Source organism: Pelodiscus sinensis, chromosome 8 (genome assembly GCF_052426305.1).
Source record: "Pelodiscus sinensis isolate ZL-2025 chromosome 8, ASM5242630v1, whole genome shotgun sequence".
NCBI classification, from domain to species: domain Eukaryota; kingdom Metazoa; phylum Chordata; order Testudines; family Trionychidae; genus Pelodiscus; species Pelodiscus sinensis.
Window position 1 is genome coordinate 37,288,300 of NC_143059.1, and position 21,463 is coordinate 37,309,762.

Sequence of the window (21,463 nt, forward strand, 5' to 3'; positions counted from 1 at the left end):
TACATTACATACATCAGTCACCAAGTTCTTAGCAGAGTTGTTACAAACTGCTAGCTTAAAAGTCTCTGGTGAACATCCGGTATCAGGATGGGTCAGTAATCCTTCCCGGTTCTCTGTCCCTAGCAAGGCTGCATCTGGAATCAGGAGCAAGATTGAATACAGGCAGTCCCCGGGTTACGTACAAGATAGGGACTGTAGGTTTGTTCTTAAGTTGAATTTGTATGTAAGTCGGAACTTGTGTCATATTGTACGCCAGTTGCTCTGCCCCGGGCTTCCTGGAATCAGCCGCCGATCAGTTTCAGCAGCAGCTGACTTGGGGACACCAGGGGTAGAGCAGCTGGGGTGCTGCCAGGTTGGTCCCCGCAGCGCCGAGGTGCGGCGCTGCGGGGACCAACCCGGCAGCACCCCCGCTGCTCTGTCCCAGGCATCCAGATTCAGCCACTGTTGAAACTGACCAGCAGCGGCTGAATTGGACACGCCTGGGGCAGAGCAGCTGGAGTGCTGCTGGGTTGGTCTGGTAGCGCCGCACTAGCTGCGCCCCCCCGCCCCCCGCAGCAGACCAGGCTTTTCTCGCCGCGGAGGACGGGGGCGGCGGGACCGCGGCGCATCTCAGCGGTCCCGCCGCCCGCGTCTTCCGCAGCGAGAAAAGCCTGGTCTGCTGGGGGGGGTGCACTAGCTGCACCCCCCCCCCCCAGCAGACCAGGGATACATGGGTGGCGGGACCGCTGAGACGCGCCGCGGTACCGCCGCCCGCGTCCTCAACGGCTTTGCTCTGCGTCTCCCTGGTCTGCTGGGGGAGGAGACGCGGAGCGGCTTTTCTCGCCACGGAGGACACGGGCGGCAGGACCGCAGCGCGTCTCGGCGGTCCCACCGCCCGCGTCCTCCACTGTGAGAAAAGCCCCATTCGTAAATAGGGATCCGACATAAGTCGGATCCACGTAACCCGGGGACTGCCTGTACAAGATGGAAATGTCCTCATGGGATTTTTATATTCCTGGGCTACGTCTACACTGGCCCCTTTTTCGGAAGGGGCATGCTAATTTTGAAAGTGGGAATAGGGAAATCCGCGGGGGATTTAAATATCCCCCGCGGATTTAAATAAACATGTCCGCCGCTTTTTTTCCGGCTTGGGGAAAAGCCGGAAGAAAAGCATCTAGACTGGCCTGATCCTCTGGAATAAAGCCCTATTCCCACTTTCAAAATTAGCATGCCCCTTCCGAAAAAGGGGCCAGTGTAGACGTAGCCCTGGTGTCTTCCAAACTGGAGCTGGTCACAGGATCAAGGACCTCGCTGTTTGTTTCACATGCAAGTAGCCATGAGGCACTGGCTAGTCTGCAGGCTTCCAGACACATTCCTCAGGTGTGTATTGGCCACTCCTAAAGCCATTGTCCATTGAGCAGTGCTAATTAGCACAGCTATTCACTGAACAGTCCTTCCTTGCAATAGGCAGTCCAGGCCCATTGCTCCCTCCCAGACAGAGAATGTTTAAAATACAAGAACAGAGCCCATATTCATAACTTCATATACAAAAACCATACAAGTACATGACTATCCTACATAGAATCAGTACAGCATAAGCTCCCATTTGACACCTCACATGGCCCAGTTGATACACAATTTGGGGCAAACACCACCTATGAGTGCAACAGTGATCTGTCTGCTCACTTTAAAATCCAATAACATGACAGTTCACTGCCCCACACATGGCCCAGGCAACTCCTATTAGCTACCTTCTGGTCAGTGGGAGCTGTGAGATTGTGCTGGGGGGTGGGAGCAGTGTATGAAGCCTCTCCTTCCTCTTCCCCCCCACCCACCCTCGCAGTTCATGGCACTCAGAAAAGCACATCCCCCACAGCATGAGGCTCCAGATGGGGGCAAGATCCAGTAGCTTTGCAGGCCGTATTTTACCCAGCCTTGATATATATGTACTGTCTGTATGGCCCTGAGGATGTCATAAGGGCTGCAGCTCTGTGCTGATTGGATCACAAGCAGCCTGTGGAGTGTGGGTTGAGAATCACTGGTCTACACAGAAGTGCTACAGTCGAGGAGTTGTACTGGTGCAGCTATACGGCTGTAGCATTTTAAGTGGATACAAACCCTGAAACCTAGTACTGTGGCAGCCACAAGAGCAGCTGTGTTGAATCTAAAACAGAAACTAAAGATTGTCAGTTTAGAGGAGGAAAAGTTTTTATGGTGGCACAGCCATATAATGCTGGTAACTTTACCATCTGCAATATCTGGGAAGTGAGAGATAAGCTGCAGGTCTTTGCTGCAGCATTGGACAGGATTGTTTTGGTAGAAGAAAGATTACCCCATGTACAGATGGCACGGTGAGGTGCTGGATAAGGCAGCATACAACTGGTTCCTAAACCTGATGAAAGGTACACCAATATCTGGGCTCAAATGGTGGAGAAAGCGATAATCTGGCTAAGAAACCAGATGAATGAAGAAGCTTACAGATTCTACTATTGCAGCAGCTATGTCAGAATGCTGTACAAAAAAGAAGCCCTCACAAATGGCAATCAGATTTTTTAAATAAGATTAATTTGGAATGAAATTATGCTCACTGTGATTTTAATACAATGTCAATGACGCAATGTATTCAACGATTTGTATTTTTTAATGAGGTATAAAGCATTAATCATTACTCTTTTCGTTCCCCACATTTCTATTTCAGTGAAAGTGCAGCTCAAAATAGCACTTCCATTTATCTAAATGTACAGTTATCTAAAATTTTCAGATAGTTCCCCAGGACATTGGGATGAATGTGAGCATATTTCACATACACAAATACACAAGCTTTTGAAAATTAAAATATCAATTTTTATGCAGATAATTCTGTAAGGATAGGTGCTTTGCTACACTATATTTATACACATCAGGTAGAGTTAAGTAAAATTAGATCTTGCTGAATAAGTAAATAAATAGTGGTCAGTAATTTCCCTCTTTTTTCAATTGATTAATTATCCATAAAATAGGCAAAATTATTAATTCTAATTTTTAATTCTTTGATTAATTCTCACACTAAAACACTTACACACCAGTATCAGTGGGCATGTCTACACTTGCAGCATAATTTCGAAATATGGCTGCAAATGCAGGCATTCAAAATTGCAAATCAAGCCCGGGATTTAAATATCCTGTGCTTGATTTGCATCTTCCCGGCCGGGCACCATTTTTTTTTTTTTTAAATTGACAAGCCCGGAATAACTGTCTGCGTCTACACGTGGCAGTGAAACGGGCGTTTGAAATAAAGCCCTAGTTCGAAATACCTGTTATTCCTCTTGCAATGAGGCTTAACAGGTATTTTGAAATAGGGCTTTATTTTGAATGCCCGTTTCACCGCTTCGTGTAGACGCAAACAGTTAATCCGGGCTTGTCAATTTTAAAAAATGGTGCCCGGCCGGGAAGATGCAAATCAAGCGTGGGATATTTAAATCCCAGGCTTGATTTGCAATTTTGAATGCCTGCATTTGCAGCCCTATTTGGAATTAGGCTGCAAATGTAGACATACCCTACGTTGTTACTCTAAATAGTGCATTAATAAGCCATAAAAAGATAAAAATATCTTCCTGATTATATTTACTCAAGATCCAAAGCAGATTTCCCCAATCTGCTATTTCAAAAAATATAAAGAAGTAAATAATTCAATCTATACTTTTTATTCAACTAAAATGGGCACTGTATCCTTCATACAGTATTAACAGCCAAGATTCTATTAAATTATAACTATAAAAAAATAGAACAGCTTTGTGCAGGGAAGGTTAATAATATTCCACGACTGAAAGCTGTAGAAAAAAAATGGAATTCTAGTGCTGCAAGAAACCATATTGTATTATTATGCGTCACCAGATGGCATAGGTTACAGTCTTACAAATTCTGCTTAATTGTCTGTATAAGCATTTAGATCTTGGAGAAATGTGTGCCACTAGTTGTGAAAATAGTTGTTTTATAGAAACTAAACATAGCATTGTATCATCTCATTTTCCTGGGTTTCTCTTTGGGAAATCTTTATTAGGTGCCTACATGATATATAACATTCCAGAAAAAGTTTTGAAAAGTGATATGCTTCTTCATGCTTCAAAGTAAATGGTTTCAAATGTTGTGTTGTATTTATGCTGCAACTATATTATGTCTCTTACTAGGACTTCCTTCCTCCAAACGGTGCCATCATTAGTAAGCCACATTAACACAATTCATAACACAAAATTAGTGTTTTATTGGGATCTATATCACCAGGCTAGGTCATGAAGGGTTACTCAGTTTGTATACACAGTGGCTACATCTACACCACAAGATTTTTGCACAAAACCAGCTGTTTTTGCACAAAAACCTCGGGAGCGTCCACACCTCAAATGAACTCATGCACAATTAAATGGGCAGTTAAACAGCAGAACAGAGGGCTTTTTCCGCTGTAGGTAAACCTCCTTTTCTGAGGGATAACTGCTTTTAGCGCTACAACTGTTGCACAAGAAGGCAAGTGTGAATGCTTCAGGGGGTTTCTTGTGCAAGAAACCCCTATGGGAAAAAGCACAGGTGCACTGATGGCCATTCTATGAATGGCCATCAGAGCTTTTTTGCACAAGAGCGTCCAGCAGTGTGGACACTCTCTTGTGCAAAAGCTCATCGCTTTGTGATGTGCTTCGAGGTGTGGATGTGCTCTTGCACAAGAAGTTTTTGCTCAAAAACTCTAGTGCAAAAGGCTTCTTGCACAAGAAGTCTGTAGTGTAGACGTAGCCAGTAAGTAGCAGCATAAAATGAGCTATTCTTAAGAGAAGTTTAAAAACAATGAATAATCTGGTAACACTTTATAGACTAACTAAACACATAGATGGGATCATGAGCTTTCATAGGCACAGCCCACTTCTTCAGATGATCACAGATTATTTGTTGTTTTTTGTTTATCCTGTACAGACTAACTCGGCTACCCCCTGAAGCTCCTTCAGAGAAGAGCTTGATTTTTCACAGTGGAAGGATGGCATTCTGGTGGCATTAGGACAGCACATTTAGCAAACCTTACCACAGAGTTTATAGAGTGGAATTGAAATCTTAGTAAAATATCAGCTTAGTTGCATGTCTGCAGGAACAAAGGAATATTTTATTTGTAAAGCAATCAGAGCCTTGGAAGGTTCTTTCAGCTCAATAGATAAGACAGATAGTGAAGCCTTCAGTTATTCAATAAATGGACTATAACCATGACTATTTATCCTACAATAGAAAACAGATAATGCATTTGAAGAGGTACATTCTCTTAGTTCAAAGGATTCAATATATGCCCTCTTGATTATAGATAACAAACTTCTGATGCACTCTGATTGTAGCATTCCACTAAAGAACTCAATAAAGATGAAGATAAAAGTAAAGAAAGTAAATATAAATATACTTTATAAATATATGCTTCCCTGAGAAGACTGTCGTTCTAAATCATCAGGAATGTGACAATCACATGACCTACTTATATTAACAGCCTGAAAAATTAAAATTCATGTACCGATGTAAGCAAATTTAAGATGGGTGCAAGGAATTTTTACATCTGTCTCTCTTAACTCTACATCATGGTGGAATCCTGAATATCTGGTCACATTCAGTGTCCTTTAGATCTTGTTTACAAACATGAACAGTCATTGCATTGTTCTCCTGGGAGAAAATCAGATACCATCCCTCTGTTGTTACATACCAGAACCTGCTGCATCTTAACTCTCACTGGAAGAGTCAGAACAATGGAAATCACTTCTGACTTTTGACTTCAAGTAAAACTTTGATCTCAAAGTGTTTCACAAAAATTACTTAACCTTCCTAATGTGAGGTACCCATTGCGTAGATTAAGACAAAAAGGAAAAGTAATTTTCCGTTGGTCACCCAGCATATCAGTGGCAGAGTTGGGTAATGACTCTAGCAGTCCTGATTGACAGCACTAATCACTAATGGTGTAGCCCTGGAATTTTGTAATTAATAAGTAAGTTATAATGAATGCATGTTATAGCAAAAAGGTTGGATTAAACTTAAATACAAGATGTAGGCCTCAGACAGGCCAGGCAGCTTTGTTAACTTAGCTCCAACTCTGTTTGATGTTAGCATGTTCTGATGTTAAAGTGAAGGGATGGAATATTGTAATGCACAGTGATGTTAATATTAGGTAAGGCCTTGTAATGGATAGAAAGAAGCAGGGGCGGCCCGTGAGCCTAGGCGAGCTAGGCAGCTGCCTAGGGTGCCGCTGGCCCGGGCGTCCAATGATGATGTCACAGCCATTGACGGCTGTGCAGGCAGGGGCGCCAGCTGCTGCAGCCAGCCTCGGGCCACTCCCGGAAAGAAGTTTAATGTTGAAAGACTTTGTAACTTTGTTAAAGTAACTAGACGTACCCCTTTGTTCCATGCTGTAAATGTATTGTTTGTGTGAATGAGAGAGAGAAGGCAACCAGTTAATCATTAGACTAAATCACACCTTTTCCCAATGTACAAATGTTTGCTTCCAGACTTAAAATGATAAAATGCTGTTTTCCTGAATCTCCATCTCTCTTAACCTAGGTGACTATTTAGCATTACAGTTAATTTAGTCAAGAATTGTCTAGCTGGACAGTTACATTCTGCCCTAACAAATTCATATATCATCTGTATTTTCTCTATACATTTCACAAAGGTGAACCTTTCTGTCTTCATTTTTCTCCTATTTCAGTATGCTAGTGAAAGGAACTGGGGAGTTTTGGAGGTTCAAAGGGGGGGGGGTGTATGCAGAGGGAGAGCTCAGTGCCTGGATGTTACTGGTTTAATGTGACAAGGGGTGAGGGAGTTTGCTGTTGCAGAGAACAGCACAGAACTGGAGCCCCAGCATCTGGTGCCCTGGTGACCAGCAGACCCTACTCAGAAGGCAAAACCAGTTCCGTCCAGATGAAAGACAATGGGCTGCAGAGGAGAGGTCCTGGCAACCAACCCAGCTGGTTCCAGTGAAGGGAAAACATTGGACAGAGGAGAGGAGAGGAGAGATGGAGAAAAGAGGGGCCCAGGCAACCCTGTTACCTGGAGAGAAAACAATGGACAGGGGAGGGGCAGTTGCTGGGGATATTGGAGGCTCTGCTGGAAGACTGTTGGGCTGTTTGGGACAGAGAGCAGAGCAGGCAGGACCCAGCTAGCTGCAGGAGGAAACTGACGTTCGGGGCTGAGGGCCCAAGCCTACAGGCCTAAGAGATCCTTTGCTGCGTTCAAAGCTCAATAAACCCTCCTGTTTTGTGCTACCTGAGAGTTGCTCTGATCTAGAGAACTGGGCTGCACTATTCCTTCTGGGAGTGGAGACCTTCAGGGTCCAGAGGGAGTGGACCCCCAAAGGGGCTCACAGCAGAGGCAGGCATGCTGAAGGCCCTGAGAGGCACCATCCTGAAGACAGAGGGGCAGATCCCCCAAGTGAGAGTGGGCACCCTAAGAGAGGCTTGCTGCACTGGAGTGGACTCCCTGAGAAAGGACTGTCTTAATGCCGCTGAACTAGAGTGGGCTCCCCGAGAAGGGCCGCTTCACTGGAGAGGGGGCTCTTGCCTGCGGACGGACGGGCCAAGTGTGGGCACAGCCTGTAAGCCATGACAGCTAGTTTGGTTGCAAGGGGGAAAGTGTATACAGCACAGTTCGGGTTTTTTTTAAAGAAATAAAGATGCGTAGTAACAAAACCTTCTCTCATATTTATTGTACCTTTCAATCATACCCCCACCTTGCCCATCCCTTGCCATCTCTTGCCAAATTGAGATTGTAAATTCCTTGTGATAAATATCTATTTAACAGATCTGTACAACATGATGCACTAGGCTCTATAAAAAACAATACATAAAAAATTCTGATATTCATTGTATTCAAGAAAAGGTCAGTATGGCTATTCCAAATAGATGTGTGTTTCTGCAGTATTGTAGTAAAAGACTTTGCAGTAGGCCAGTTACAGTACAATAACTCACTATTTTCTTGGTCATCGTGTATTACAGATTACTGGCCTAGAAATCCAGCTGAAGTGAAATATGCCAGACAAAAATTTACCTACATTCCAGAGGCAAAAACATATGAAAAAAATAGCCAGACCAAAAAAGGACCAAACATGAAAAATGTGTTTTTCACCTGTTTTGTTCCTTTGCCTGTTTTTCCCACCAGTGTTAGTTATGGGATCAGTTTCTCTTTCCCTCCTTTTTGTAATCTTGCAGTTATTAGTGAAAACATCATTTCACATTGAAATTAAGAGAAATTCATTGAACATTTCATCAATAGCCCTATTGAGTGTGTGGATGGGTGATCTTCCTGGTTTCTGCAGTGCAAAAATTTTAGATGGCACAACAGCAACATATTCAAACTTGGTAATTAAAACAAGCATGTCAACCATTTCTCTCTGATATGTAAAGTGAAGCTTTGCAGCTGATCTCAAATACTAAAGTGAACTCATATTAGTAAAGGTGCACAATTGTGCACATTTTGTTCAGGTTGCATGTTTGCATCCTTATTGGCACAAAGGTCTAAAAGGCACTCTTTTTACTCAATAACAGCTTGGCATCTACAAATCTTTCCCATGATTAATTAAATTGCAGTGAACCAGTGTCAAAGAGTCTGTAAAGCATATGGTGCCAGGTAAATAGCTACTAAATATCTCAACAAAGCAGAAAAAAGATAGCAAGTTATACACTACATCATGTCCCCTAATGATACATTCAGCTTGTAAACAATTGCACAACACTGATTAGATAGCACATTATTGAATTCACCTGCCAAATTGAATGGTGGCTTTACTTTAATGTTTCATTTTCTCTTTGGTACAATGAAACGTAGAAGGAAAATGAAAATGATTCCTAGCTTTAATGGAGGAAAATTCTATGCCACAGACATTCTTGTTTGTCAAAGTTCAAAGATTAACATTGTCCAAAAAAAGTGTAGTGAAGCCAAATTGATAGTGGTTTTGATCTTCATGCTACATCATTTCATTTGCCTTTAGGAACTTGTTTACTGACATATTAACACTTTATTTTATTGTAATGAATGTGGCACTGAGACAAAGTAAATTGGAAGCCCTTACCACTGCATTCCACCATTAATCTATAGCATAGTTAACGAATAGGTAGACTCTCAATTGGTTTACATGTGCAACATTCAATGCATTTCATTTCAAAACCTAAAGACTTCCTAATTAGTGTACTTGTAGATTCATAGGCCTTGATTGATTGTAAGTAAATGAAATATTTATAAAAATAATTAGCCAGTCTGCAGAGTTAGTATCTGCAAGAAATGAAGCTGGGACATTTTTCCATGTACTTGGTGTTCTGATGTGACCTTTCAGCTACCTCAGGTATAATTTGGATGTATTTATTTTTGTTTGCTTCACACTGAATGAGTGTTAATGGTACGTGGGGGCATGTATGATGAATAATACACTGACATTTCTTTTCTTGAAGAAACACTGAATTTTTAAACCATTTTTAAAAGATTAGAACATTTTGTACATTCTGCCATGGAACTAAATTGTCTGGCTGCATTCCCGCAGCTGCTACTATCTGCTTAGAAATGCTCTGTGTGTTACATTCTCATTTTTTTGGGTTAAAGCATCGTTGCTGGGAACTAGTGTGATGTTATCTTCAGTGGTGAACCCTCTCCTAAAAAATACCTCTCTGTGCAGACTTTGACATTCCCATGTCGGAAAAACTTTCACAAAAATCTTCTTCCATCAATAGTGGCTCCTCAATACTGAGTTTTTGATTACACGAACTGGAAAAAACTTCTGTTTGAACCACTGCCACTGCTGACTCATCAACAGAGCCTTTCCGCAGCAGCCATGTCAAGAAATTGTAGCCTAAATTGCTTACTATTTATATAAACCCCAGATTGCATGGGGTAAGGAACCTTTTTGGGTTGGAGGCCACTGACCCACAGAAAAATCAGCCGGGAGCCGCATACAAAAAACCCTCACTGTGGCCTCCAACTAAGGAGAAAAATACTCCCCACATTTCTCTCACACACCAGAGCCTGGGGGGGAGGAGGCCAGGCTAGTAGATTTTGTGTGGTCCAGCCCCACAGGGGCAACAAGGAGGCTGGAATGCCAGTACAAACTCCGCAATGTTGGGAGACCCTAAGCCTCGGGGGCCAGACTAAGGATGTGAACGACTTATCAGATAGTCAGCTAGTAGCTTCCCACCTTTTGGTGCCTCTATCAGAAAGAGGCAGCAAGGGTGGGGGGAGTGAAGGGGATACTTCAAAGTGGCAGTGCTGTATGGAGCCTGGAGCCAGACCCTTGGTTCCATGTGGCGCTGCTGCTTTGAAACGCCGTGTGCAGCCTGGGGCCAGCTGGGGTGTCCCCAGGCTGCATGCAGCATTTCAAAGCCGCACTGCTGCATGGAGCCTGGGATCAGCTGGGGACTCCTCCACTGAATCCAGGCACTATGCAGCACTGTCGCTTTGAAACACCGCATGGAGCCTGACGCTGGGCTCCCTGCGGTGTTTCAAAGCGGCAGTGCCGCATGGAGCCTGGTGTCAGCAAGCAGTCCCCAGCTGATCCCAGGCTCCATGTGGTGCTTTTGCCTTTGAAGTGTAGCAACAGCCTTGGGACTGTTGCTATACTTCAATGGTGGATGTGTCCCATCAACTAATCTAATAGTCAATTACTTGATATTTAAGATCCCTAGCCTAGATGCAGGCAAGCCAGGGCCACGTCTGGTCCCCTGGCCTGAGGTTCCCCACTCCTGCCATGTTGGTTTTACTTAGGAGCATCATTAAAACAACCTCTACTGTGTGTTATAAAGAAAGTAAAACTCTATCTTGTCTTGTGCAGATGCAGAAGGGTAGGAGCACACTTTTCCTCTCCCCAATTGCACAGAAACCAACAGCTGAACTTGATTCCAAAAGAAGAGACCTAGGTCCAGCTAATGCACCTGCTGTGTTGCATGGCCCAGGATCTCTTCCAGCAAATAGTTACAAGTTTTAGTGCAGTTGTCGTCTTCAACTGTTGCAACATTTTTCATAAAGGGGGAGAAATGACAAATACAGAAAAAAAGAAGAGAGCATCCAGGCAGCTGTGACCGTCATGACATGGCACCTCCTTCACCTTACCCAGGCTAAATGTTTCCTCTCTGATGGCGAGATGCCTGGATAAATCAGCCTGACACCAGACAACTTTTATTCCTCACTCAGGTTTTATTTTTCAGTGTTTTGTATTGTGGGTGTCAGGCTAACCCCAAGGAATATGCTTCTGCTAAATAACAGAAACAAATTCATAACCCCAAAGGGAAAACCCTTCTGGGATGGGGTCTTGTTTCACTGGCTTCTGGGTATCAGTTCTACCCTAGACAGGCAGTTAGCTTGGTTGCTTCCCCTAGAGCAGGGGTCTCCAAACTACGGCCCGTGGGCCGGATGCGGCCCGCGAGGCCCTCTCATCCGGCCCATGGAGACCTTTTTGTCTGGCCCCGCCTTCTTCCGCGTGCCGGTGTGACGAGGCGACCCCCGCCCGTCCCTGGGGCGCCGCCGAACGGGCCCTTCTTGCCGCGGGGGGGGGGGCCCTGTCAGGGGTGTGCGGCGTGTACTCACGCCGCGCCGGGGCAGGAGAAGCGGGCCGCTCTGCTGACAAGCGGCCGCGCGGCGGCAAACGGCGCAGGGGGCGGGGGTTAGCACGGGCGGCGTTCCCCCGCCCAGACTGACAGGGCAGCCGGCCAATCAGGGGGCAGGATGGGCGGTGGTGGTAACGCCCGCCCGGCGACGTGCGGGGGAACGTGAACCCCGGCGGGAACTTTAAAAAGGTGACCCCTTCCGCCCGGGGGGGGGAAGGAGTGAGCGGTGGCAAGCAGGAGGGGAGGACAGCGTGCAGAGGAAGGGGAGAGCAGGGGGAAAAGCCCCCCCCCTTCTCAGGAGTCCAGACCCGACGGCCACCCAGACAGCAGGACCAGCCCCGGCGGGAGGGGTGGGCGTCTGGATATACGACCGTCAGCCTGACGGACGAATCAAAGGTGACCGCCCCACGGTGGGGGGAGGTAGAGGGTCACACGAGGAGGGAAAGGAAGCAGCCCAGGGCAGAACTCGTTAGAGTTGGCGGGCTGACGAGTTACGGCAGGAGCCCCGTCAGCCGGACCGGAGCCAGCTGGTTCCGTGTCCTTAGGGCCCTGGGCTGGGGCTGGGGCCCGTGAGTGAGGGTGGGCCCGGGCCCCCCTTTCCCTCCCCTTCAGCACTGGAGGGAGTGCATGGTCAGAGTACCGGCCGCGTTGCGACAGAGGGCGCAATAGGCAACTGAAATTCCCCGTCGTGAAAGCGGCCCCCGAACTGCTGTTTGATAGTTAATGTGGCCCTCGGCCTGAAAAGTTTGGAGACCCCTGCCCTAGAGCAAGGAGAGCAGCCTTTCACAGGAGAGGCCTTTTCTCCCCACTGACTCCCACCCTGCTGCAGCTCCCATTCCTCCTCCCTCTTGCTCACCAAAAGAGGGGGATTTAAAGGTCAAATGCAGACCTAAAACTGGACTGTAAGTGACCCTAGCTGGCCTGTTTTCAGCTCCTGGGGAAAGGGACCTTCACATTCTAAGGCTGATATACCAGCCTTCCGCCACTCTCATACAGCCATTTCAAAGTTTTGGGAGGGATGACCCGTTCATGCCACGATAGTGGAGGGACAGAGTGAGGGCATGGAGAAAATGGTGTGAGAGCAACGTCTTCCACAGTGTTACTAAGCATGCTTAATACAAACCAAGAAGCAAATGAGGGGGGAAGACAATTCTCTGTCCCCTCCCACACACACACCACCTGTTTGCTCAGGTTACTAAGGCACTTGAAAACTCTAGTTTTTGGCAGATAACTTACCAATTAGCTGACAAGAACTATGTATCCAATTACTTTATAAAAGACTTCATGAACCTGTTGAAGTTTGTGAAGATCAAGGATGGGGCATCATCCATCTTTTTTTCTGAGTTAAAAATACGGGTAATAAAACTTTCTCTCCTTGTGTCGAGGAGGAATGGGTTCCATCGCCCCTATTTGGAGAAGATGTTGTATCTCTGGACGTTGGTGAAATTTGAGAGAGGGGCCGTGAAAAAGAATGGGGTAGGAATGTGGGTAGGGGATTGGAAAGGAAGGAAATGGTATAACCTGAGCAGATGACCTCTAAAGCCCGTCCTTTGGACGTTAGAGAGACCATTGGTTGTAAAATGGGCAGAGTCAATCTGCAAAAAGCATTGTAACTTGTGGGAGGCCTTCAAGGCCCTCAAAACAAATTTTTAAATTTGTGTATTAGAAACTGGTGGATGGGTCATTGACTCAGATCACTACTGTTGATGTTGACACCTCTGTCTTTGACTTTGGTGTTGCAACTATTCATATGGTTGCTGCTGTGTATAGAGGGGTATACCTAGGTCATTAGTCAGGTTGCTACCAGTATTTCCTCATCCTGGTCACCAGGATGTGAATCCCAAGAGTGAAGGGGAGCTTGTGAGTCCTTCATGGTGTGAAGGACCTTGTTGATCTTTACAACAAAAAGTTTTTCCCCATCAAAGGGGAGATCTTCTACGGTGGATTGGACCTCACGGAGAAATGTAGTGGAAGGGAACAAGGAGGCTATATGCATGACTACTGCCATGGCACTTGAGAGTGCAGTGTCAGCCTTGTTCAATGGGGCCTGGTGGGCTGTGTCCATGATAGCGGGATTAACAGGGAGAACTCTCTTGGAGGATGAAGAGGCCTGTAAGATGCCAGCGAGCTCATGTTGTGATTCTGACACCTCCTCCAAAGCTATTTTGAGTTCCTCCTTTTAAAAAGTATGAAAAATCATCTGCTGAGGTCAGGGGAGAGGGCATAATTGCCTTGTCTGGGGAGGTGGAGGAGTTGGTAGGAGGTGAGATGTCTGGAGCTAGTTCTTCTGGTATATCCATGACTGACTCTTAGATATTCTCTTCCCGGTGTGTAGGGGAAATGCACCTTCAGGTAGACACCCCTGCAGGGAAGACTTAGGTTGGGGCCTAAGAGGATTGGCATGTCTGCTGAAGTGTTTGTTGTATGAGCCCCTTGGGCTACAGTAGGGCCAATGTGCTGGATAGGGCATGGGTGGTGGCATCCATGAATGTCCAAACCATGGTGGCCTATCATAGCTATAGGGGGCATGCAGAGTGGGTTGGGGGTGGTGGTGAGCAATGTCTGCTAGGGGAAGGTTGTTGTGGAGAGAAGGCAGCCTCAGCCCCACTTATCATCAATGGAAAACTGAGTCATTGCCGGGGATGAGATGTGCAGAGCCAAGGTTTGGGGAGAAACATTGCTGCTGAACAGAAGAGACTGCAGTGTGGAGGAGGTGAGGAGAGACCTACACTAAATACAACCACAATGTGACTTTTATAAGAAAAGCATAGAATTTAAATTATTTACCACATGGTATTCTGGACTGTCATAACCCGGTGATTTTTAAAAACATTCAATATTTGTTAGATCATAGCATTAAAAAGTGTCATGCCTGTAAATATACCCAATATGTACTCTGTATTTTCAGGTACAGAGTAAGCATATAAAAATCAAACTGAAGAGCTTTAAGAGTTGCAGAGCAAATAGAGTAAAAATGCAAAATACTTGGTCACTGACTTTTTAAAATAAATATGAGTTTATAACTAAAATACAGTGTTCTAACTCCTGGCTATATTAATAAACACAAAAATTGCATGTCAGAAATATTGTAAAGATGCTATCCCAAATATGGTAATAGCCTGTTAAGAGAGATATATGGTGATTATTCTGCTATATGCTTTTCTGAACAAAAGCTCACCGTGATAATATGTTCTTGGTTTTTTTTGTCTTGTCTGTAATGTTTACATAGTAAGGATTTGTCAATCTGTTAATACTCCTTAAATAAATAAGTAGTTTAAAACAAACCAACAAAAACAAACAAAAGGGCATTTGTATTTCCTAATTTCAGCCGCTCCCTGTGTGTCTGATCCTGGCTGAGAAATTCTGTCAATTAAAATGGAGGGCACACCCATATTTTTTACAAGCTTATAATTATACATGGCACCTCATCTATTTACACATGTGGCTATAATGGAAATTAAATGATCAGGTTGAGTCAATGCTGAGAATTGATTCGTTTAACCATATTTTCACTGTGCTGTGCATTAGTGACATTTATTTAGTCACAATCAGCTTTATCATGGCAAATAGTAAAAGTAAGTTAAAAGTAAGATTGATTCTGAAATTAAGAGTGTTCTGTCTGCAAGACAACCTGATGTACTTAAAGAAAAGCTACAGTGTGAGTGCGTGTGTAAAGATATTTAAATGAACTTTAATATAAAAGCGTACAATGTTCATTGCTTATCACTAACATTTGCAATAATGAGAATTAGATTGTAAGAAACGCTTTCTAGATATTTGAAGAAATAAAATCAAAATAAAGAAAAAGTGATCTCATGTCAAGGACACTGTGTGAAATCAGCCACCAGGAGGTAATCTAGATTAGTACTATATGGCTTGAATTGCTTAGGGCCAAGGGCAGATGACAGTTTTGCGGGGCCCCAGGCAGCATACTTCCGTGGGGCCCCCCCTTTTCCACGGCGCATGCGCAGTGATGCCATGTGCATGCGCAGTGCCCCCAAAGCGCATGCGCGGGGCTTTCTAAAGCGCGGGGCCCGGGGCGGCCGCCCCGTTCGCCCTGCCGTATATCCGCCCCTGCTTAGGGCATCTCATGTACTTCTCAGATGCAATAAATATATCTCAGATAATTACCATTAGCAACTTTTCATACAATAAGACGTAAGGCTCAAATTTCATACTTCTCAGAATTAATTAGGATTGCATGAAAAGAATGAAAATGTGTATGGCACTGAACAGAGAAAACGGTTACTTACCTATTTAGTACTTGCTGGTCTTCAAGGTGTGCTGTTCGCATACACATTCCATTGGAGGTGTTTCTTCAAGATGGTGGGACTTCAGATTACTTGAAGAGAGACTGTAGCATCTATTTGCCAAAACTGGAATCCTCCTGGGACACTAACATAACAGTGTGCTGTCTGGAAAGGGTATGTACAAAACTCATATTGCCGCTTTGCAAATGTCCCTACTGATATATTGCCCAAGAAGGCTGATTAATTAGAATGAGTCCTAGTGGAATGGGCTTTTATTCTCAGAGAAGCGGAAACCTTTGATGGATTATGGCAAAGCTTGATACAGTCAGAAAGCCAGTGGACTATAATCAGCTGCCCTTTAATCCTTTCAGCAAAGGCTACATAAGGGCAAGGAAGTGACCTGAAACACTATGCAAATTCCAGATAAAAGGTTAGGCCCTTCCAAATATTAAAACTATTATTCTTCTCTTCAGCTTTTCAAGAATGTAAGTTCACAAAGAACACCAGAACATGAATGGCCCGATTGAAGTGGCAGACAAATACAACTTTTGGCAGGAATTTACGGTGCGGCCTCAAGAAGACCTTGTCTTCATGAAATTCTGAGAGAGGAAGGTCAATGAGGGCTTCTATATGCTATGTGGGGAAGTACACAAATAACATAGCTGAAGTTGATGCACTTAGATCTACTTACCACAGTGTCTTTGCAGCAGTGTGTCAATAGGAGATGTTCTGTTGACTCCCCTTTGAGATAGAGTGAGTCTGCAGGAGAGCATCAGTGATTGAAGAATTTTGTCTATAGTCGACAAAATAAATCAAACCCTACTGGCTCGATCACTGCCCCATTAATTCAGCTGGTAGTGCAAACCTTTCCTTCAATGCCCTTCTCACAGAAGTACTTGCTATCAGAAATGAGAAATGCTGTTCTCGTTGACATCAATGACAAGGAAATTGGTCATAACAGTGTAAAGGAAAAATCCATCAGACAGCACAAAACTAAATTCAAGCTTCATGAAGGTGCTGGGTAGGAGACAGGAGGACACATGTGAGTGAAGGCCTTTAAGAAAACCTAGATACAGAAGCCAGAAAAGTGGTGAATGTATCATGGAGATGGATGCTAAATTGATCCTCACAGACCTGAGGTCAAGGCTGGTGAACGGCAACAGCAGGTGGTCTAATATATGTGTAATGTCTGTGATGCTAAACTCTTTCCCCATTCTTTTACCCAGCAATCAACACCATGAGGTGAAGTGATTGTAAGTTGAAGTGCAGTAAAATGCCTTGGTTCTAAGTCAGAAGGTCTTTGATGAGAGAGTAGGTTAAGGGGGCTCTAGATCTCTGCCTCCACATTTCATATCTGAGATGCACTTACCCTAGTCCCAGACGGAGCTCTTAACCGGAACACCGTTTCCCTTTGATATGTGATGATTTTAGAAGCTGGGAGGAGCAGTACAGGGAGTTTGTTTATAAACAAACAGAGGCAGGATGATTAATTTAATAAAAGGCTTATCATTAAAATAAATTAAGGATTGTTAGATGGTCCTAATAGCACTGCCCGGCATTCCAGTAAAAGAAAGGAAAGAAAGGGTGGGAATAAATGGTGAGACTGGAGAGAGGTAAATAGTTACGCGTAGGATACAATATTACTCAAGATCAGGGCTACTCAACTTTGGAAGGCCCCGGGCCACAATGATACAGCACATGCCAGGGGCCACAACTTAAGTGTGGTTGCAAATATATGCAAATAGCTTCTTTCACAGATGGGCATGAATACAAAGATTAAGGTAAGACTACACAATACGCAGGCCACACTTAAGTCAGTTCTGCTGATAGTGATAAAACGCAATATTTACTTGATTTCCACCCACATGAAGCACTTTTAATGAGCAACAACAATCCAGGAAGTTAACGACTAAACAGCATATCAACAGAACACCATTACATTGACTGCTTTTTGGCTCCCAACCACGGGCTGCATGTTGAGCCCTGAGTTAACCCAAACCACACCGTGGGCAGCAAACAAACAGGCCGTGGGTTGCATGTGGCCCGCAGGCCACTTTTGTAGAGTAGCCCTGCTCAAGCTAGTTAATGACAAAGGAGACTGTAAAGAGTTGCAAAGGAATCTCATAAAACTGAAAGTTGCCATACTTGAGCAAAAAACTGCAGCTCGAAACAGCAGAGCTGGAATTCATATGCAAACTTGATACTATCAGACTGGGACTAAATAGAGACTGGGAGTGGCTAGCTCACTACACAGTAATTTCACCCCTTTTGGTATTCTCACGTTCTCATCAACTGTTGGGAGTGGACCATATCCATCCTGATTAATTTGGCCTCCTTAGCACTGGTACTCCCCATTATAATGGAACACTCCCATCTTTGCATGTGTGTATATATCCCTGCCAAATTGAGGTTTCTACAATATGACAAAGTGGGAGAGTTTATGCCAAAGAAATGTGTTAGTCATTAAGGTGCCACAGGATTATTTATTGTTTTTTCATAAAATTCAGTGACCGGGCAACAAAATGGCAGCTGAAATGCAATGCTGATAAATTTAAAGTAATTCACATGGCAAAATATAGTCCCAACTATATATGCGAAATGATGAGATCTAAGTTAGCTGAACCCATCAATAAAGAGATCATTGTGGATAATTCTCAGAAAATATCAGAATCTAGGGACTCATTAGGAAAGGGATAGATAATAAGTCAGAAAATACTACATTGCCTCTATATAAATCTATGGTACACTCACATATTTAACACTGCATTTAGATTTGGTCACCCCATCTCAAAAATATATTGGATTTGGAAAAGGCACAGAGAAGGGCAATGGAAATGATTAGAAGTACTGAACACATTCTGTATGAGGAGAGATTAAAAAAAGATAGGGCCTATTCAGTTTGCAGAAAGATGACTTGGGAGGATATCAAATCATGAATGGTGTGAAAAACTGAATAAGTGTTATTTATAATTTTACATAATACAAGAATGAGGAGTCACCCAAAGATATTAATAGGCAGCAGATTTAAAAACAATTTCTACAAAATCAAGCTGAGGAACTCTTTGCCAGAAGATGTTGTGAAGCCCCCAAACTATCACATGGTTCAAAAAAGAACTAGGGAAGTTCAAGAAGGATAGGTCCCTCAACGGCTATTAGCCAGAATGGGCCTGATGGTGACTCTTCCTTTTATGTTCCAGAACCTGGGAATGGGTGACAGGGAATGGATCACTTGATAATTACCTGTTCTGGTCATTCCTCCCAAAGCACTTGGCATTGGCCACTGTCGTCAGACAGAATACTGGGCTAAATGGACCTTTGGTGTGACGACGATGGCCGTTCTTATATAGAATCCAAGGGTATCTGTTCCACTCCTATTGTAACCCACTAAACCGCATACCCATCCCAGAATGATATAGAACCCAGGAGTCCTAACTTCTTCCCTCCACAGTTAGTCACAAAGTTAGAATATATATTTAAAAATTTAAAGCTAACACTATTCCTTAAATGACTTTGCACAAGAGTCAGAACATGTTACTAGAACTGAGTGGCTCTCATTTATTCCTGGGAATCAAATACAGGGCTTCTGTCAGCTAAAATAACTAAATTATCTTCCAAAAACCTGAAGATTTCAAGTGACCAACTAGACTCATGTTTAGTCATAGGTAAGCTGCCCCCATCCCATCTAAAATGATGGCCCCCTGGTCCTATGGGAGGTCATATAGAGTTGAGATAGGTCTATGTGCCACTATTGCCTGGGCCAAGCTGATGTTATGAGAATTATAATTACTGAGTCTCTTTTTAGCTTCCATATTAGAGGGAAGCTTAAAAACTTCGATGTCAGTATTAGAGGGACAGGAGGAAATGCATATATCACAAGACTCAACCAAGGAAACAGGAAAGCACCTGTCACAGCACCCACGTGCAACCTGGTCTGGAGCAGAATTTCTTGCATTTTTTTTGTTCAGGCTGGTCACAAAGTGGTCTATTCCTGGACTATCCCAGTGCTGAAAAGTCTGGTACAGAATGTATTTGTTTCTCCAGCCTTCATGAGGGTCTATGAAGTTCTTGCTGGGGCAATCTGCAATAGTATACCTCACTCCTGGGAGGTGAAATGCTTTTAGGGGAGACTGTTCTTTATGACAAACTTGCACAGATGAATCTCTTCTTGGGATAACTCACTGGTCTTCACATTCCATTGTTTGTTCCGATAAAACAGAGTAGTGGTGCTGTTGGTGTGTGGTTGGAACCCCCAGTTCTTGATGGTGGAATTTAACATCTTGCATTCTCTCCAAACTGGTTGACACGCCAATATATTTATATGGAACAAAATTTTCTGAGACTTACAAAGTTCCTGAGCGTAAGTTGACCCAGATAGGTTCCCTGAGCTTTGGTAGATGCATCTGTTACCAAGACCACAGTTGTTTTGGTGGTCGAAAGGGGACAGCTCTGTATATCTTTGGCACATTCAACCACCAGTTCAGGGACAGAGGGTTCAAGAGAGACTAGACTAAGCTTGAATGAGGCTGAGGGAATGGGGCAGAACCTGCAGGGACGGGAACTGGACATTCAGAAATAGGGGCAAAATAAGATTGGCTGTTCCAAGCCCCACAACCTCAAGACTTTACTCTAGACCAGTGGGACTCAACCTTTTTTCATGCGCAACCCCCAGAGCTGGGAAATTTTTTGTTGCACAAAACAAAAAAACAAAAATACTGGGAACGTTTTATTGCGGCCCCTTTAATTTAAAGTGCCGGTCTGCTCCCCTACAATTCCCCCCACTGCATGTAAAATCCGCGCCTGGAAAACAAAATGCTGGCCAGCCCAGAACAAAGTGCTGAGACCCCGTCCCCCAGGAAGACAGCCCATGTGTTGCGCACCACTGCTCTAGACTTCCCCTACATTTCCCCATACTGGGGTGTTGATCGCCAGGCCAGGCTGAGCTGCGTTTGACAGAGAAGCCAATGTGTCATTGCACTCCCCTGATCTGAAGGATGGATGGTGAACAGTTTTGTCCCCTCTGTAAGTAGAACTCAGTATTAACTGATCTCTTGTTGGAGGCAAATGTGAAGTAACACAATAATTAAGACTACGCCTACACTAGCACTTTTCTCGATTTACTTTATATCACTCTGGTATATATCTTATATCAGACTGTGAGGGACTCCAAGAAGATCTCACCAAACTGAGTGATTGGGCAACAAAATGGCAAATGAAATTTAATGTGGATAAGTGTAAAGTAATGCACATCGGGAAAAATAACCCCAACTATACGTACAGTATGATGGGGGCTAATTTGGCTACGACAAATCAGGAAAGAGATCTTGGAGTTATCGTGGACAGTTCTCTGAAAACTTCCACACAGTGTGCAGCGGCGGTCAAAAAGGCAAATAGGATGCTAGGAATTATTAGGAAAGAGATAGAAAATAAGACCCAGAATATCTTACTGCCCCTGTATAAAACTATGGTACACCCACATCTTGAATACTGTGTACAGATGTGGTCTCCTCACCTCAAAAAAGATATTTTGGCCTTGGAAAGGGTTCAGAAAAGGGCAACTAAAATGATTAGGGGTTTGGAACGGGTCCCATATGAGGAGAGGTTAAAGCGACTGGGACTTTTCAGTTTAGAAAAGAGGAGACTGAGGGGGGATATGATAGAGGTCTA

The 21,463-nt window shown here is 44.1% G+C and overlaps 1 protein-coding gene across 4 annotated transcripts in view; it reads right to left on the reverse strand.

The window, feature by feature from the left end:
* The window catches only part of LOC102460189 (putative neutral ceramidase C), a 66,711-nt gene that overhangs the window by 42,328 nt on the left and 2,920 nt on the right, over window positions 1-21,463 (reverse strand). The window contains exons 2-3 of one of the 4 annotated variants that reach the window (XM_089780150.1): window positions 16,491-16,558; window positions 15,803-15,944 (exon numbers count right to left, since the gene is read on the reverse strand). The exons of 2 other annotated variants lie outside the window; for them this stretch is intronic. The gene's annotated coding sequence lies outside the window, so the exon portion shown is untranslated. Of the gene's footprint in view, window positions 1-15,802; window positions 15,965-16,490; window positions 16,559-21,463 lie in introns of all 4 variants that reach the window. One more of the 4 variants, XM_089780149.1, reaches the window with a different exon arrangement.